We start from the raw sequence: 20,848 nt of genomic DNA on the forward strand, positions 1-20,848 counted from the left end.
CCCGACTGATGACGACTCGATCGTGTTCGTTCCGGACGGTCACGCCCTAAACAACATTAAGGTATAGCGGTACAACAAACACTCAGACAGAAACTACAGTAACTAATTCAATGCTGCCATTACAGACTATATAGCATGTAGATTAATGACTTACCAGAGGCATGTCACGAGTTTTCTCCAGGGAAACCAGTTTGGTGGTCTTTTCATCCTGGTCCACTGATTCAATAGCTTCAACATCTACTTCCTGTTCAGCAATACAGTCATGAGCTTCCATCAGGGCCTGAGGAGATGTCAGCATCAGTTCTTTTGATTTGAGCCAGTAAGGAATCATCTAGAATACCCTAGCAACCGCATAGCAATACCCTAGAAACCACATAGCAACCACCCAAAACACACCTGCAATTGGACAGCAACAAAAACACTTATAGCACTTCAGCAACACCATAACAAACACATAAAACACCCTAGCAACAACTTTGCAATCACACAGAACACCATAGCAACTGTATAGCAACATTTTAAAATGCTTAGGACACCTTAATAATTGCATATGAACACTGTTGCAACCACCCAGCAACTTCTTAGTAAACACAGAAAACACCTACTACCTAGCAACAGCCAAGCAACCACCCAGAACGCCATAGTAACCATATAGCAACATTTTAAAATGCTTAGAACACCCTAGACACTGCATAGCAACACCTAAGCAAACAATTAACTCAGAAAACACCTTAGCAATAGCCTAGCAACTACCTAGAACACCATAGCCACCACACAACAACATTTTAAAACACTTAAAAACACCTTATCAACGCCATAGAAACCAACTATCAACTCTTTATGAAACAGAGAACACCCTAGCAACTACATAGCAACTCACTAGCAAACACAGAAAACACCCTACAGCAGACTAGCAACCAATTGACTCCCTATCGAATACAGAGAACAGCCTAGCAACGGCCTAGAATGCCATAGCAACTACACCACAACATTCTAAAACACTTAGATCATCTTAGCAACACTCTAGAAACATCTATCAACTCCATATCAAAGACAGAAAACACCCTAGCAATGACCTAGCAATACAGAACACAACAGCATCCACATGGAAACATTTTAAAACACTTAGAACAAATTAACACCTGCATAGCAACACCCTAGCAACCACTCACAACACCCTAGCATTATGGTGGCAACTTCAATGTAAAAATCAAGTTATGTAGAATAACTGTATGCTTTGAAAATAAGTCCTGCCTTAAAAAATCCCTTACCAAAAAGTAGTATACTTCAAGTTTATTTTATTAAGTATACTTAAGTAAAGTTCAAGTATATTTTGACTTTTTGTAAGTATAAGTCAAGTATACTTAATTGTCATTATAAGTATATGTCTTAGAAGTACATAAAGCCCATTTCTGAGAAGTACATAAAAACTAAACTAAAAGTATACTTTCCTATTTTTTAGTTTAGAATAAGTATACTAATAGCACACTTGAATAAACTTCTTTTTCGTAAGGGATGTTTTTTAAACAGGCAAATAATCAAAGCACCCAAACAAGTTCTCTCCTCTGTCGTTTAACCCGAGAATCTGTCCCGGCCACAAGATTGGCGCTTTACCTCAGTGAAAGTGACAGGCGTCCCGTACCATGCAATAATAACCCCTGCCGACATCAGTTTCTGCCAAGATGCACAGCTTAACCCGAACATAAACCCAATCCACCATAATCTCCCACAGCGCTGTCAATCATTACATCACCTCTTACCTCCTCGTGCATTTATAAAGTATGAAGAAAGACAGAGCCGCACTGTTTTAAATGGCTGCCGGGACACCCACTGTGTGTGTGGTGACAGAAAGCAGCAGGAGGGCTGGGGGAGGGCTGAATATCTGCAGGGAGGGGAATCATCTCATGGCCTGTTCTGTGACAGGTATCTGTTTCTAAGGCCATTAATTGGATCTAACCTGTGGTGTGTACAAATAGACACAAGGGGAAGTTGTTTTCACGCCCTAGTTAGGGTTTGATGTGGGCCTGAATATGTTAGACAACAAATCAGGTCTTGATTCTTTGATCAAATGACTGATTGATAATTTTGTGCATCTGCTTCACTAGTTCAGGTGTGATCTGATATGGATGCAGACTTAAGGATAAATGATGCTAAATGCAAACAGTAAATTGCAACTAACCATATCATCATGCATATTTTTGAAAACAAAATAAAAGGCTTATCGGCTTTTAAATGGGATGAGAAAATCCCTAGTAAACACAGAAAACACCCTGTAGAAACTACCTGGCAACAGCCAAGCAACACCCTTGCAACCACCCAGAACACCGTATCAGCAGCATAGTCAAGAATTTGGAGTTCATTGCAGAAGTGTATAGCAACACCCTAGCAACCACCTATCAATTCCCTATCATTTGAAGATGAATAGCTAGAAACTGGCTAGTAATGCTTTCAAAAACAGACAGGAGACCATAGTAACTACATAGCAACATTTTAAAACATTTAAAACACTTTAGAAACTGTATTGCAACACCCTAGAAACCACCTATTAACTCACTACTAAACACAGAGAACATCCAGTCAAGTACCTTGCAACAGCCTAGCAACACCCTTGCAACCCCCCAGAATACCGTAGCAACCACATAGCAACATTTTAAAACACCAAGAACAATGTAGCAACTGCATAGCAACACACTAGCAACCACTCACAACACCCTAGCATTATCATAGCAACTTCAATACTTTGATTCAGAAAATGTAAAATTCTACTTATGTAGACTCATTTTATGCTTTGAAAAAGTGCTGCCTTTAGTCAGATGATCCTGATGTTGTGTGAGATTCAGTCCTCATGATCTACCTGTAGGTGTGGTGACGTCAGCAGGCCTGTGAGTTCTGTGGCTTCATTATGTTTACTAGACTGCAGGACACTCTCCACCTGAAGACCGAGAACAGCAATCAGCAACAGAGATGAGTAGAGTTTCAGACATGTGCAGCATCATTATGACTGTTGCTCATTAAAATAACCTGATGCAGAAAGTCCAATACTTCTCCATTACATTTTATTCAGAGTTTGCACAACTGAAATGTACAAATTTAATTTATTGCAAATCAAAAGATTTGGTTAGGAAATGAAATTTGTAGATGAGTTTCAGTTAACATCTTGAGAAGCAAAAAGCTGTGTTTGTAAGAAACAAATCCAACCTTAAAGTGTTTAAACTTCAAAGCGTAGCTTTTGGCTAAAATATGAGTCCGTAATCCATGATAATGCTTGAATTTCTTACAAACATGCAGCTTTTGGCTTAATAAGACATTAACTGATAGACTGGAGTGGTATGGATTACTTGTGGATTATTGTGATGTTTTTATCAGCTGTTTGGACTCTCATTCTGACGGCACCCATTCACTGCAGAGGATCCATTGGTGAGCAACTGATGGAATGCTACATTTCTCCAAATCTGTTTCCATGAAGAAACAAACACATCTGCATCTTGGATGGCCTAAGAGTGAGCACATTTTCAACATTTTTTATTTTTTATTTTTGGCTGAACTATTCCTATAATACACTTTCCTAGTGTGAGAAACCTCTAGAACCACATGGCATCAAACATCCAATCAGTCCACAACGGATAAATTCTTTTTTGAGTGAAATATCCAGTTCCCCAATGAACTGTCACATTACAGCAATAAAATGGCTTGTGAATGCTATTTCATGTTGACTATGTGATGAAAGAGGTCACTAACAATTCTTTGTGTTGTATTAAAAACCTAATCAGCAACACACACATGCAGTGACTGTAATAATTAGATCTTATTCTGGCCTCCAGGATCTAGTCTTTGTGTCTCAGTCCATAAGCCAGTGCCGGATTACAAACCCAGCTTCATCCAGCTTCATGCTTTGGCACAGAGCAGATCAACCAATTACCACGTCCTTATTAAGCACTTCACGTGCCTTTGCTCAAGTACAATAGCTACAAATACTTAAGAATTACAGATTCTGTAATGACAGATTTACTGTATTTTGTCAAATAAATGCAGCAAGAAAATTAAAAAATCTTACCAACTCCAAACTTTACAACAGTAGCATATATTTCCTTGAAAACACAGAAATCTAGATAAAAATAACTAATTAAAAATGATTATTTTATTTAATATTTGTGAGCGATTTACATATTTATGCTATTATTGCTTATTATTTTATTTTTTAAATAGTTTTAAGCATGCGGAGCTGCTCGCTATTGCATTCTTTCGAGTTGAATGGGCACAGAAGTAGGTCAAAGAATGGCATAATAACTTCTTACTCAATATGAAAGTTTGTAGCATGCATGGAATAGGCTACCTGAATGACGTCATAGTGTGCAGTATGCAACAGAGCACACTGCGTGAAATATCATACCACACATAGCAGTGTATTTGACTATCTTTAATTTGTCATGTTACTACGTGTTTCAAAACATTCAGAGAACGTTCAAAAGTAACATTCCCATAATAATGTTCGCAAAATTCTAAAATGGAATTTTGCATAACATTCGCATAACCGAAAATAATAAGTTATTCAAAAATATGTTATCCATAAATCTTTCATAGATGTTTTGTTCTGAAACGTTTAAGTTGGATGTTTGTCTAAATTTTTTAAACGTTACTTCTTGTTCCAGAACATATTCGTCTAACTCTGTTTCGAAATGTTACTACTTTTTTCAGAATGTTCTGAGAACATTCCAAAGTAACGTTCCTATAGTGTCTGCAAAAGAATAGCACGCGCACCATCCGAGCATGCTTTGTAAGTGCGTGCAGGTCGCACATGCGCATTGACTTGTTTTTGTACTAATTAGTTGTTCCACGAGGTGTTGTTTCAGCGTTGTTTCACAGTAGAAAACGAAAGAAGACACGGAACAACAAAATAGCGGAGACTGCAACGACAGCAGACACTCACATTAACACGCGCTTGTGAGAGGGTTATGAGATGGCAGCAACTTTAGTTTAAAAGAGTACAAAGACATTTTATCAGTCATAACTTCTGGAGAAAAACAGAGCATACGCAGGACAAAGAATAAGCTTTCTAGAGCGCACGTTATCTAATAGAATATAGGATCCATAGAGGAGGACTTAACCAATAGGCAAAGGACCGCCTTGGGTCCCCTAAAATGCTTTTTATATACGAGATGCGCGTTTAGAAACCACTTGTGCGTCCGCACTGAACGCGCATCTTGAAGCAAATGTCCTTTCTTTCCACATAAGTACACTTCATGTTTGGTTGAAATAATCCTTCAGCGTGTAAATGTATAATTTCTTTCATTTTAATTTAAATGTGTATTTAAATAATAAAAAAAAGTAATTTAAAGTTTATAATTAGACAGCCTTGCATTTTGTACAATTGCTTAGTGAAAGTGACCCCAAAGACCACCTAGTGTCCAGTCTACACTAATACTGTTATAACCTGTGTAAATGTGAACAAGCGCTCTACAAGATGAAAGAAATCCATTATTTGTAACATGCACATGAAAAATCTAAAAAAAATGGACACAACTAAGGGACACAGTCGTGTAGCAGTGAGCATCACAACAGTTTAGGAACCTCAAGGTTGTAAATGTGAGAAACTGTATAGGGACCTATTCCTGTATTTTGCCTGGGCCCCCCAAATCACTAAATCAGTCCCTGTCCATACCTCGTCTCTGAGCTGCTGTGCGTGTGCGGTAAGCGGGAGCGGCAGACAGAGGCGTCTCATGCTCTGAGCCACGCTGCGGTGCATGATGAACGCCTGCTGGAAATCTGACCGAAGCAGCAGCTCCAGCAAGAGCCCAACGTCCCGCTGACTCTCAGCATCCGTCAGACACAGCTGCAGATGCTGCAGGGAGTCAAGCAAATCATCCAGGTCTGAAAACACAAAGAATGAAACATTATTGATAAAAAAAAAACCTAAAAATAATAATCCCACCTGATTCAACTTAAAAGCTCACTGCTTTTCATTTTTAAGTATCTAGTCATTTCAATAAATTCTTAAAAAAGTCTTGTCTTGTTGAATCTGATATAACTAAAAAATGAGCCTAATTACTAGACGTTACTAGAAAACAATAACAACTTTTTGGATTTCAAATGACACAAGAGTGAGAAAATAATGACAATTTTCATTTTTATGTGAACTGTTCCATTAAAGAGACAGTTCACCCAAAAATGACAATTCTGTCTTCATTTACTCACTCTCATGTTGTTTCAAACCTGTTTCTTTCTTCTGCTGAGAAGATATTTTGAAGAATGAAAATACTACAGAAGTCAGTGACTACTGTCAGCTGTTTGTTGAGTAAATAATGAGAAAATTTTCTATCCCAAATCAAAAATTACACACTTCTTCTTCAAGGCTTTTTCATGTACCACAGTGTTTATATGGTAAATATTCATATGGTAAATTCCACTTTTATCCCACATCGTGAAGCAAAATTTCAACAATTGTCACAAGTGTGTCACGCAGAGAGTAAGCCGTAAGCAGGTATTTAGCAGACGTTTTTATCTTAAGGGATACAAGTGCACTTCTTACAGGGACAATCGTGCAGAGGTGAACTCATCACTGCAGTTTAGTTTAAGGCACATAGTCACAAGTAAACTAAATCCTGCTGAGCTACACTTTTTTATTATGTTTTTGACAGTCTCTTATGTTCACCAATGCATTTATTTGTTCAAAAATACATTAAAAGCATTAACACTATGTTTTTTTTTTTTTTTACCAATTTAAAATAGTTGTTTTCTATGTGAATATATTTTAAAATGTAATTTATTTCGGATCAAAGCTCAATTTTCAGCATCGTCTCTCCAGTCTTCAGTGTCACATGATCTTTCAGAAATCATTTTAATATGCTGATTTGCTGCTAATGAAACATTTCTGATTATTATCGATAAAAACAGTTGTGCTGCCCAATATTTTTGTGTAAACCAAGATACATTAGATTTTTTTGATGTTTATTTTTTATGGATTGTATGTTTAGAAGGTTAAAATTTATTTAATTTGTTTGAATTATATTTTGTTTGTCCTTAATGTCACTTTTGATCAATTTAATGCATCCTAGTGTTATATTGTAATCAGCTATTTTAAAGCATTTTAGCCCACCCATAAACGTGATGCTTTTCCAGGTTGTTCATCATTTAATTACATTTATCCCTCTTGTGTCTCTCACCTGTTGTATTCTTCTCCTCTGATGTTGACTTGGCTTCCTCTGCAACATCCATCCCATCAAAAAAGGCCTGACTGATGGCCTCATTGCTGCTCTGTGCTGATGTGAGACATGAGGACGAGTTCAGATCAGTTTCCTGAGCCTGTTCACAAGCCTCCTCCTCCTCCTCCTCCATCATCATCATCGCTTCCTCTGGGTTGTCTTGGATTTTCTCGGTCTGCTCATTGCAGCACTGAGCGATGAGTTTGGCAGGACTGTCCATGTCCATGTCCTCTGACATGTCACCGTTCATATGTAATGTTAACATGGCTGTTTATAGTGAAGGTCAACACAATAAACTACAAAAGGTTCAGAGCAGGAGACATTGATGCATTTATGATTTCCTGATTTCCTGAAACACATGCCAACAAAACAGAAGCCGAATTCTATAAATGCTGTAATTTGTATTGCAATTTTATATATATATATATATATAATTTATTTAATATTTAATATAATATAACGTGCAAAATATTATAATGTATGTATACTAAATATTAATTATTATTACTATATATATATATATATATATATCTCAAAAGAGAAAAGTAAAATTAGATTTTTCAAAATTTGAGCCTTTTAAAGGTGAAGTGTGTAATTTTTGCGCTTCTAAACAGAGCTGCTAAAGTAATGCTCAAAAAAAAAAAATTTAAATAAATAAAAATTCTACATGTTGGGTACATTTACTTCCTTTGAAGGAACCAATCAGGTTTCAGCAGTCACGCATGCAGACATTCTGCTCTGTTTAGCAACAGTTGGCAGTGAAAGATGACCATCTGTTTATCTGAGACTACTTAGCGCTCTTACTTCTCTCTCTTACACACACACACACACACACAAACACACACACACACACACACAACACACACACACACACACACACACACACACACACACACACACACACACACACACACACACACACACGCAACACACACACACACCATCACTAGGACCTGCAGACACACATAAACCAAGTTATAAGCAGGTTTCAGGGAAAGAAATTAATTCCTTAAACATTCAAGAGGATTCTGACGAGCTGCATGGACATCTGTTTTTTCCATATCTTCCATAAAACACAGTATTTAAATGAATAATAATAGATTATCCCTTATTTCACATCTAAATAAAGGACAGTTGATCTACAAATAGAGTAGCCTATAAATAACTTCAACCTTACCAAACATGCCTTACAAACAATATCAAAATGCCAATGTAAAAAAAATATTTTTCCATTTTATAAATAAAACAAAGATTACTCGAGTATGTATATTTCAGTTTTTCTTCTTTAAAATTTCATAATTAATTCAATGTTTTATTTGCCATTTCTGTGTGGTTGTCCAGTTTCTGTGTGAAAAAATGTTTATAAAACTGTCCAAACACTGTATTAGCACCACTGTCATAATAAATATTTTTAAAAAGTGACAGAAAGAAAGCTTCTGTGAGTAACTATGGTATTTTGACAGAAATCGAGAAATATTTTATTCTGATCAGCTCATTTTAGCTTTTCACTTCATTGCATGTATAAATCACCCGTAACAGTTTCGTCCATAAATACAGCAGTATTTGACCCCTGAGACCTTTTAAGTGCCACAGATGTAGATAAACTTATTAAGCTCTTGCACGTTTTTCCTCTAGTCCTTCCTGTCCTGCACCTATGATCCTGCACAGATGATTTTCACTACAATTTCAATAGAAAGCTGACAGATAAACACAATGTGGACAGTTAATGCATCAACTCTTGTGGGGTTTGAACCCTTGACTTTCTGTGACCAAGCACTGACATACAGCAGCCCAACATCAACCAAAAACAAAGCAACCATACCAGAGTTAATGAAAACAAACGAAACTACTGACTCTATCATGCTACACCCATTACTCACTGTGTGCATGGAGTGGCAGGTCTCTCTCGGCCGCTGATGGTGAATAAGCAGTGATTGCAGTGGAGTTTTCACTCAGGTCCAGTAGACATGTGAGTGTCCACAGCTCAGGCGTCTGAGGCTAATGTGGATGAGCGGTGACTTCATGAGTTCAGTAATCTGCTCTAAACCCGACAGCACCACGAGTTTGACCAACATCTGACCATGTGATAGATTCTACTGCCACAGATTTTGGAACAATGACTATTAAATAAGTTATATAAATTATTATCTAATATATAGGATTATCATTAACACACATGTATATGTATATATATATATATATTATATATATATATATATATATATATATATATATATACATATATATATATACACACACACACACACACACACACACACTCACACACACACACACACACATATACATATATATATATATATATATATATATATATATATATATATATATATATATATATATACATAAAATGATATAATGATATACATACAACCAATATATTACAATATTAATATTATTATTATTAATAATTTACAGATTAAGTTAACGTAAATTAACATTGCATGAAAAGTAGATGACTGATATTATTACAAGAATTATAAATATATTAATATAAAATTAATTAAAAATTAAAATTGTGAAATTACAGTACTAATTATATATATATATATATATATATATATAAAATACATTATATATATAAAATACAATTATATATTATATATATATATATATATATTATATATATATATATATATATAATATATATTATATATATATATATATATTCATTTTTTTAATTACCAAAAAAAATATATATTTTTAAATGTAATATTTTATATTATTTAATAAGAAAATAATCTTATTTCTATAACAACTTTTCCCAAATGCCTATAATCATCAATCATTCAACACAATTACCAATGTTATTATGTGAAAAATGATGCTGTTGTAGTTAAAGAAAAAGCAAAATTTTTCACATAATAACACTGGTAACTGGAATCACTGCATGCTTTATTGTTAAATAAACCATTAAAGATCAGCCGTCCAAAACACTGCCAGAGGTCATTTAATCAGTAGAACATAAAATGCAAAAATAAAAAATAATTAAATCACCCACGTTAAGGAATTATGTTTTTATTCATTTTATTACAAGAAAATTCCACAATGCTGTTTTTATATAATGATCAAGGATTTTATTATTGTATTCTCTCTCATTAGGTTCTTATCATTAAAGAAAATGTATTATACAGATTTGTTCAATGTCCCACCATTGCTTGGTCATATTCCGCAGGAGTGCTGGTCACATTTATCTGTACAATTCAATTTTTTTTGTTTGTTTTTTTAACTGTACATTTTTGTGTAGTTGATTAAAAAGGCAGTCAGCACTTAAATAAGCTGTTGTTTTTTTTCCTCGTCTTTTTAAAGTATATTCAAATAAAACACTCGCCTGTGACTCCGCCCCCTGGGGGGACAGGGGCGGGGCTACACCAGGTCATGTGATTATAAGGAAGCTTCAGGGATTGGGTGACCAGGCCCGTGTTCCCCCACGCACCGCCCTTCGTGCACCCACGCGTTTGGCACTGCGCACACAAACAAGACTCACGAGATATAAACGACAAGCAAAGCTCTTTGTGATGTCATAATGATGCCTACTAATGGGAGGAAAAGTAAAAGTGTCACGTCAATGACACGTAAGACAAAAAGTGCCACCCTCCAGAGTCCAGATTTCAAGTTGTCGTGATCCTTCCCCATGTCCGAAAACAAAAGCAGTCACTTTTCATTTTTATTTTTGCATTAAAATGGGGAAATAATATTCTTTTTTCTCTCCTGGCAGGCACCTACAGTTTCTATTAAAATGCTACAGCTATAAGATCTAGCATTGAACACACAAAGCAACTGCAATGAAAAGAACAAAGTTGCCTTAATATAATAATAATAATTAATAATAATGAGAAGAAAAATGCAATAATAATAATTCATAATAATACAGAATAAATCTCTTTTTATAATTTGATTTTATAATTTAAAAGTATATTTTTTCTTTCTTTGAAATAATATTTTTTTTCTCATATGTATCTAGGTTTGTGATCGAGATGTTGACTATACTTCAGCGTTATCCAAATCAATAAAAACTAGCTGTGCCGTTGCATATTACAGTCAATGATATGTGAACATGCACCGTGAACCACCCGTCGCTCTCCGTCCGTCGGGCCGCTTCTGTCATCATAGACGCCCGATGACCATGACGTCCACCACCTCGCCCTTGTGTAGCTCCACGTATTGCTCGGTTTTGGGAGGTAGCATCAGGAGTCCGTTAGCGCTGCGCATGCTCATGAGTCTGCTGCTAACCTGGTTCCCTGGAGGAAGACGAGATGGAGAACAGCGTGAAAATACTGCCTCCAACCTGTTGGTTTTAAATTTTTCAACCAGGAACCATTATGGTCAGAGGAACCAACATGCATCTTGTTTTATCCACAATGAGAGGGAATGAGAGAGTAAAGCAACCCTCTACGTACCAACACGCACACTGGCAATACAACTGCTATTGGTTTTATCCACAATGAGAGGGAATGAGAGAGTAATGCTTGAAGGCCACACAACTACACACACACACACACACAACACACACACACACCACACACACACACACCTCACATACATCATACTCTCACTCACTCACACACACACACGCCAAACACGCACACGCAACACGCACAACACGCACACACACACGCACACGCACGAACACACAGCACTCACACATCACGCACGACACACACACACACACTACACACACACACACACACTCATACTCTACCTCCGAATCACGCACTCACGAACCCACGCCTACCGACACAAGCACACACACACACGCACACACACACACACTCACACTCACTCACGCACACACACACACACACACACACACACACACACACACACACACACACACACACACACACACACACACTCATACTCACTCACTCACTCACACTCACACTCACGCACACGCACACACACACACACAACGCACACACACACACACACTCACACTCACTCACACTCACGCACACACACACTCACTCACACACACGCACACACACACACACACACACACACACGAAATAAAATATAAAAAACCTTGAACATTTTATTTCAGCTAGTTGCCTAGCTGAAGGAAAATTTCTCATTTTCCTTTAACTTTTAACTTAATTTCAATTTAATGTACTATATCTAAAAGCTGAAGGAATAATATATATATAGTATATATTATCTAGATATCTATATATATCATATAATATATATATATATATATATATATAGCAACAGGCAACAAAATTACTAATAAAAACTGATTTTCTAAAATCAAACACTGGAAGGTGATTGAAGAGCACTAACATTGCCCTGCTTGCACAATTATTCAGAAAGTATAAAATAATGAAACTCTGTCATGTCAAAAAAAAAAAAAAAAACCCATAAAAGAATTATATAGATAAATATAATTTAAATGCATAAATTTTATGTGGTAATTAACATGGCTTTTTTCACGCTTTCATAAATGAGCTAATGTCAAACGCTCAGAGCATTCTAGTGTAGGCTCCCTAAAGTGACCATAGGACACAAAACACAGTGTAAACTATATCTGTACTAAACGTATTCTTAGCCTACTCAATCACTGGCGAGTGAAATGTAACAATTTATTAGCCAATGGAAACCGACAGACATTATTAAGCCGCCAATGTATAGGCAAGATAACATGTCAGTTCAGCGAGACTTCTGTGATAATAATAACAACAATAATAATAATAATAACGATGGATGTGTAACCTGTGCTCTGTGCCCATGGCAGAGGTTCCTGATGGTGCCATGTCAAAATACAGCGGTGATACTCTGGACGTGGATCCAGCTTCACATCACATGATAAAAAAAAAAAAAAAAAAACGTGAAAAAAGAAAAGGAAACAATTAAGCACAATTTAGATTTTGTTATTAAGGCTGTCAATAGATTTGAATGTTTTGCAATTAATGTTTTCAAGTTAATGCATTAACATATTTAGTTCCTGTTCAGCACAGAAAACTAAATTACATATCTGAGAGCTCAGCAAATCATTCGAAAAATATTTTTTTTTTTTAAAGAAATGAATACTTTTATTCAGTGAAGATGCATTAAATTGATCAAAACTGACAGTAAAGACTTCTAATGTGATTTCTATTTCAAATAAATGCTGTTCTTTTGTACTTTCTATTCATCAAATAATCTTAAAAAATAAAATGTATCACTGTTTCCACAAAAATACGAAGCAGTACAACTGTTTTCAACATTGATAATAATAATAATAAATGTTCCTTTAGCAGCAAATCAGCATATTAGAATGATTTCTGAAGATCATGTGACACTGAAGACTGGAGATGCTGAAAATTCAGCTATTTTATGTTTGAAGGTGGTCTCACCCTGGCTTTTATTATGGTGGGTCGTGGGTCTAAGATTCCCTGCATCTTCCTCAAGGCGGGAATGACGAAGAGGTTACATGTTACGACTGCTGACACAGGATTACCTGGGAATCACCAGACAGCCACAAAAGCAGAAATCATTCACTGATAGATGAAAAGTAGCCCAAGCTGTGTGTTGAAATTACAGACTAGTATGTGTTTTGAGAAAAAACAAACAAACCAATAAACTCTCTCACCGTCCCTACCTGGCAGAGCAAAGATAAGTTTTCGAGACCCGTCCATATCAAGAGTGGCAAATGTTGTGGGGAGACTAACGGAAGACAAACCAGAGCTCAATACCAGCGTGGACTGATTCTCATCGTTTGACACTCAAAATCAGGGTGTTTTCACACTGGGTTGCAATCTGAGAGCAATCTGAATGTTATATATATATATCTGCAATCAGTTTGCATGATTTATACTGCATGCGATTGCTCTAAATGTTCTAAAGTGATCTGAAGTGAGACCATCTCAAAAAACGGTCTGAATACAGTTCACTTTAAGTTTATGTAAAACAAAAAAACTGTATTTTTGCTTGCAAGTAACCATAATGATACACTTGCTTTTGTTATTAAAACTATTCTATTCTATTAATTCAAATAAAATAAATGTAAATATTAAAATAAAATAATAATAATAATAAAATAAATAAATAAATAAATAAATGATAATAATAATACTAAAAAAATGTAGTTCTATGGATTAAATGGATTGACATCCAGGTTGGCTTTTTGGAGTTTTTCACTTAAATTTTAAAATAAAGATAGAAAATCAGAATAGTATTAAAATGAATTTAATTTAATACATTTAATTTAAATGCATATACATTTTAATTTATAATAACATAAAATGAAATAAAACAAAATAAATGTTCAGAAAACATATTTAAATAAAATACTCGTTTAAAATAAAATAAAATAAATTAAAATATAGCACTACTGATTAAATGAACTCATATCCAAGTTTTTAAATTCAATTTTGTTCCAGTTAAAGCGGATAAAGACTATAATATAATAACAGCATTAATTAATATTATTTTATTCTTTTTTTATTATTTTTTTTTATTTAAATATATATTGTATTTATTTTTGTTAATTATATTTTATTTTTTTATTGGTATAGTAATGAAGTATTATGGATTAAATACACTGATATTCAAATCTGCTTTTTGGAGGTTATTATTATAATAATTATTATTTTTTAATTACGTTTTGTTAGAATTAAAGTGTTTGTTTCATTTAACGAGGTTTCAGAAGTGAAAACACCCTCATTCTGCATTACTTGTACAATCTTCACGCAGATGTCACCTGTTTCTTCAAAAACTCACCCTGGTTTCATGAAGACACGACCAAAGTGTATCTGAGCATGAAGGTCGATATCAAGTACCTGTTTCAGGTAATCCTGTGAAAACATCCATTTACAATGATTTAATGAACTGGTAAACTTGGACCAATTAAAAATAAGAGTGTATGACAAAGATTTTTTTTTTAACCAATGCCTGATTGTATAAACACTGTATTCTCGTCTTTATTGCAAGTGTTAATCCTTTTAAAAAGATCTGTAGGTATTTAAAGCACTAGGCACCTCATTTCTTTAGGAACAAATCTCTTTGAAGTTATAGTTTGACGTGACAGACTTACTGCGATACTGCGATTTGATTTTAGTGTAGTGATTTGTTTATTATATTATAATCTTTATGTTTTATCTTTCAATATTCATTGTTTTATATTTTGGTTTTTGTCAGCTAAATATAAATGTAATAAAATAAATGTAAAAGCTCTCGTGCCTTTTCGCCCATGGACACGCCCCCTGAGGTGATGATGACATCAGCGCGACTGATTCCCTCATTCAGAGCATTCAACAGGTCATCAGGGCTGTAGGAAACCAGGGTAACAGTTACCATGACAACTGACATGTCACAAAACGTGATTAATAGCTGTACTGCCTTTAATGTATTAAAATGTAATAAATTTAAGATATTTGTTTAGAAGTTGGTTTGATTTTGTGGTGCTTTTTTACAGTTACAATGAAAAAAGGTACAAAACAGTCAAGGAGGTGGTACCCTTTCAAAAAAAGGCACTAATATGTACATTTTATGACAGTAATAATGATAACAATAAACTTTCTTGTACATAGCACCTTTAAAAGCAGCTTTACACAGAAAACCACAATAATAAAATGTATAAACATGCTTCGATTTAAAACTACAGAAAAGACAACTAAGATAATCAAGCAAAAGTACTAACTTTATGTCCTTTTAAGTATTAATATGTACCATTTAGGGGCAAATAACATAGATGTAAATTTTTTTCTGAGAGTTTATACTGAGCTAATTTATTTCTAATTTCTCAATTGAGCCAAACCGATATTTAATGATATTACATGCGATTCCCCGAGGCTGTTAGATTGTAGAAATCTTTTTACTTTGTTAAATCACTTGTGTTTCAGTATTGAAGTCTAATAAAGTTAATGTGGAAGATATCTGTTTTTTGAAAAGAATTGTTTAAAAAAGAAGCTACGATTATTTCACTTTGAGTAGAAGCGGATGTCATGTTAACGTGTTTCTCATTGGATGCTGATAACATTTTTTGATTTATTATATTTGCTTGTTATTATAATAATGAAGTCAAATGGTTTGAAGGAATACCTTTGTTAGAACAATTTAAAATTCACAGAAATATCTAAAGTCAAGTCAAGTCACCTTTATTTATATAGCGCTTTAAACAAAAAAGATTGCGTCAAAGCAACTGAACAACATTAAAGCAATACAAACTATGTATCTGTTTAAGATGTACAATGTTTTTCTGTATTTTTGGTCTTTCTATAAACCCCTGATATGTTTGGTTATATGCACTCTTGTATATAAGAAAAAAAACGTTTTTTTTCACTCTCAGAAAAAAAGGTACAAAAGCTGTCACTGGGGCGGTATCTTTTCAAAAGGTACAATTCTGTACTTTTTAGGTACTAATACATACACTTTAGGTACTAATATGTACCTTTAAGGTACCAATATGGACTCTTTAGGTACAAAGGTGTACATTTTGAAAAGGTACCGCCCCAGTGACAGCTTTTGTACCTTTTTTCTGAGAGTGTACATACAAAATGCTTGGTTTAAAAAACAAACAAACAAACTTTTAATAATAAAGTAAAATAAAAAAAGTTTCCCTGTTTTTATGTCATCTAAATTCTACACACAATCACTCTTTATATTTCTGTATAAAGTGTGAAAGCTGCTCACTTGTCTCCCACGATGCCCAGGTTGATGGTGGGGTATCCGTGCTCCTGTATGGTGCTCAACCCAGCAGCGTCGAAGCGATTCGAGTCTCTGATCTTACCGGGGTGTAAATCGTCCTGGTTCAGCAGTTTCAGCGCTGAAAACAACAACAGTTTACACTAGTCAGTGGAACTGTAATGGAACTGCTTATAAGACTTAAAGAGGACTTTGACTAAGTACTAGCACTGTTTCAATCAATCATTGGGGGTCGGGTTTAGTGATTTGGTTGGGGGCTCCAGGCTAAGTAATGGGATACCGTGAACATTTTCAGTTTCTCATTTACAATTTTGAGGCTGTTTCTTTCACTGTTGTGATGCTCACTGCTGCACCGCCGTGTCCCTTAGTTGTGTCCATTGTTTTTATTATTATTATTATTTTTTTTCATAATTGGATTTCTTTCATCTTGTAGAGCGCTTGTTCACATTTACACAGGTTGTAATAGTATTAGCGTAGTTTGGACACTAGGTGGTGCTTTGGGGTCACTTTCACTAAGCAATTGTCCACTGTTTTTGTCTGTCTAATTGATAAACTGTTAAAATACATTTTATTTTTTTGTTTATTTATTTTTTACATTTAAATTAAACTGCAATGAAAAAAAATAAGGATTATTTTTCAGACCAAATTTTAAGTGTTGCTTGGTTGTGTGGGAAGAAAACTGCACCTTATTGGGGCCCCCAAATTCCCTGTGCTACTCTTGTGTGGAAAGAAACTGCACATTAGGGCCCAAATTCTGTGCTTTCCATTTAAATTTTTCTGTATTCCATTTTAATCACTTCATTTATTCATTTGTAGACAATAACAGGGTCCTATGAAATTTTCTTTTTTCTTTTTATTTATTTATTTTTTTTCTTTAGAAATTCTGTTGTGCATTTACAATTTTCTGGTAATCAAATGAAGGCAAAAACATTAATCTATTTTTTACTCCAATGAAACTTAAACAAACCCTTTAATTTTTGTACATTTAAAGTTCTACACAACAGAAGTTTACTGTGTAACGAGGAATGTCACACAGATAATTTCCATAACGATCAAAGCAATTTAAGAGCAACGCAAATTAGACATGCTTTTCTTGGGAGTTAAATAATGGTGCAAATACCAGTAATTTGACGAGCGCAAATGATAAGGAACTCCTACAAGTGCATATTCAATAAGGTCAGGGGCAAAAATAACTGTGTCCACGCCTTTTATTCTTTGATTCTTATCTTTGGTTATTTCTGACAGTACTATGATTCTTCACTGCGCATCTTTAGTAAATAGCGGCAGTTGGTTCCGCAAGTTGTTAGTAAATCTGGCCCTTAATTTCTCAAGAAATCTTCCTTCTCATGTATTTATGTATGTTTTTATGATTGTTATATACTTGTAATGGCAAAAATACTAAGTAAGAAAATAAGTTTTTTCAGTGTGAGAAAGCAGGAGGCTGTCTAGAAGAAACAGTGGAGGTCTAAAGAGCAGTGTGTGTTGAAGTGGCACCTCGTTGCCTGTAGACATCACAGCCACGACTGGAAACTTCTGCACTTCCACCTCTGTGACGCCCACCGTGGCCAGCAGGCCGATCTCAGACGGACCCATGTGAGTGCCTTTGGACAACACGCATTCACCACGCTTAATGTCATGACCGATGGGCCTGCAGAACACGGGACAGACTCCTTCAGACACATCCGAGACTCACACGGTCACGCTGAGATACGCTCACAGCCGCTCACCTGATGTCTTGACCTGGACGAGCTTGAACCAGAATCCGCACCTCAAGCTCTTCTGTGCCCTGAAAAATTAATTTAGGTAGGAACACACAGATAATAATTGACAGCCGAAATGGTAATTAACGGCAGTCTGAAATATATTCATATCATCATCAGTGAATAACAGTGTCTGCCTGGACAAATAACTTCCTCACACTTTTCAAATAATTTTTGTGTGATTTTAGTTTTATGTTGTTTCAGATTATTTTTTTTACTTTTCAGAAATTTTTTATTATTGGAAAATAAATTCATATAATATATATATATATATCTATATTTATATATATATAGATTATATATGTATATATATATATATTATATTAGAAATATGTATATATTTAGTTCTAGTTAAATATGTGGTGTTTGTAAGTGTGTTTTTTTTTTTATTTTTTTTTTTATGTATTAAGTTTGTATTAATTTATATTTAAGACATTTGATAATGGTTGGCCAAAAGGTTTGATTCAAATAAATGCCGTTATTTTGAGTGTTTCAAAATTCAACCAAAAACTCCTGAAAAAGAACATGCGGTCACAGTTTCCAAACAAAATATGTTATGTTTTTCAATCATTGATAATAATCCGAAATGTTTTTGCTGAGCAGCAAATCAGCATATTAGACATGATTTCTGAAGATCATGTGACAGTAATGGATTGTTGAAAATTCAGCGTTTTGGATCACAGCAATAAATTTACATTTATTATCTATAGATTGCACATAGAAAACAGCTATTTTACCATACAATAATATTTTCACAATTTTTATTGTATTTTTTGATCAAGATAAATGCAGCTTTAGTGAACAGAAGACTGTTGAAATCATTTGAAAAATCTTACCGGCCCCAGACTTTATGACACGTTAGTGTATATAAATAAAGTTCCCAATCTGAGTAAATCGTGGATTTTTATGTTTGATTAAAGAATCAAGTAGGCTGTAACGGCACGAGGTCCTTCGGGACCTATCTCGCAGGAGCTCGGTGTCTTCTACTGTGCACCACAGCATCTGGCCGCCGCATGGAAATAGTGAGCGCCTGTCCTCACCCGCATCACTTGGACCCGGCATCACTGGTGGTGTGTGGGCTGGAAACGACACACTACGGATCATTTTCCCTCAACACTTTGAAGGTGGACTTTCTCAAAACGATAGTCTTTTCTTTCTCAGCCTGTCTCTCCACCTGAGTACTCGCCGATAATAAATCTGTCACCAGGACCATCAGCCGCTGTCAGGACACAGAGACAGCACTGTAGCAAAAATAGGTTCTAAAAACGTTTTGATAACGTTCCCATTAAGTTATGGACTCGATAAAATCTTATTTTGAATGTTACCTAAAACTAAAAAAAAAAAAACCTCATGAAGGCAACTCGTATTTCAATGTTTTTGAACATTTGAGTAAGTGGTAACATCAGCTTAAACATTTAAAGAATGTTTCCATTTTATTCATTCTGTCAACATTAGGGAAGGTTCGCTTTTGATATGTTTTCTGATTGGTTCTGAACCACGTATTACAGTGCTAAAGCATCTAAGAGTGCTTTGATAATGGTTCATTATTTAGGGGACATGTTTCTCAGATACAAAAGTATTTTTTATAAAGTAAAAACGAAACAATTTTTTTTAGGCCACCTTAAGTGAAATGTTCCATTTTTAATCATTCTGCAAAAATTATGAGGTTGTTACTTTTGAATGTTCTCTGAACGTTTTGAAATAAGTAGTAATGCTCACTAAAAAAACATCGAAGGAACTTTCTAGGAATGTTTTGATAACATACAAATTTAGTTAAAGAATTGTAAGGGATAATGCATGGCTAGCATTAAAATCATTTAATGCATTATCCTGCCTATACCATGATTATTTGCTAGCATTGACAAGTTAAAGCTGTTAATGATGTTTTGATTCGACCTCCTCGCTAAGCTGAAGAAATATAATGCAGTGGATCCAGTATCTAAGCTATTTTTAATTAAAGTTGCAGGGTAGTGTTGACAACAAGTTTATGTACTCTCTGATCTTTCTCTGTGTGTGTGTGTGTGTTTGTGTGCATCAATAAGAGCAGATCATTAATATAGAACAGTGATTTGGAACTACCTGTGCATTTAACCTTTTTTAAAGCACACCTGCCAGTAAATCAGAATCGAGTATTCAGACAGACCATGGCATAAGTTAAAATGTTATTTTGAATGTTCTCAGAACATCAGACAAATGTGTTTATAGACTGTCAGTAAATACTCATGAGCTCATAAATATGCAATTAAT

At 34.8% G+C, this 20,848-nt stretch overlaps 1 pseudogene; it reads right to left on the reverse strand.

Moving 5' to 3' along the window:
- Positions 1 to 10,248: 10,248 nt before the first annotated feature.
- The window catches only part of LOC109110401, a 77,788-nt pseudogene continuing 67,188 nt past the window's right edge, over positions 10,249 to 20,848 (reverse strand).

The sequence above is a fragment of the Cyprinus carpio genome, chromosome A20 (genome assembly GCF_018340385.1).
Source record: "Cyprinus carpio isolate SPL01 chromosome A20, ASM1834038v1, whole genome shotgun sequence".
Classification (NCBI taxonomy): Eukaryota; Metazoa; Chordata; class Actinopteri; order Cypriniformes; family Cyprinidae; genus Cyprinus; species Cyprinus carpio.